The following is a 433-nucleotide window of genomic DNA, read 5'->3' as shown; positions in this document are numbered from 1 at the left end:
CGATCTTCCTTACCTGAGCGTAGTAACTCATACTCAACGATAGGAACATTCTTTGACACAAAGTAATTCCAGATATTACAGCCAAATCACGGAAAACCATAGAAAAACGAGGATGGCGCCAGAATAACCGTTATTTGCTTATCATTTTATTCATGTGTGTCAGTTTATTGTGCTAATGAGAAAGGAACATAGTGACAAGAAGAAACTTAGCTAGATATTAAAGATTATATGATAATCAGACACATGATAAATACGACACACACACAAAAAAAAAAATAATAATAAAATCAGTATATGAAAATTCTAAAACACAACAGAAACAGGCAACTTTTAAGGGGCGAAGAACAGTCGAGATGGCGTTAAAACGCATTTCCGAGGTATGCTCCACTAAAGACAAAACTGAAAAATCCATGGCTAATAGGAACCAAATAAG

This window comes from Penaeus monodon, chromosome 22 (assembly GCF_015228065.2).
Source record: "Penaeus monodon isolate SGIC_2016 chromosome 22, NSTDA_Pmon_1, whole genome shotgun sequence".
Taxonomy (NCBI): Eukaryota; Metazoa; Arthropoda; class Malacostraca; order Decapoda; family Penaeidae; genus Penaeus; species Penaeus monodon.
This window is presented reverse-complemented; position numbering follows the sequence as displayed.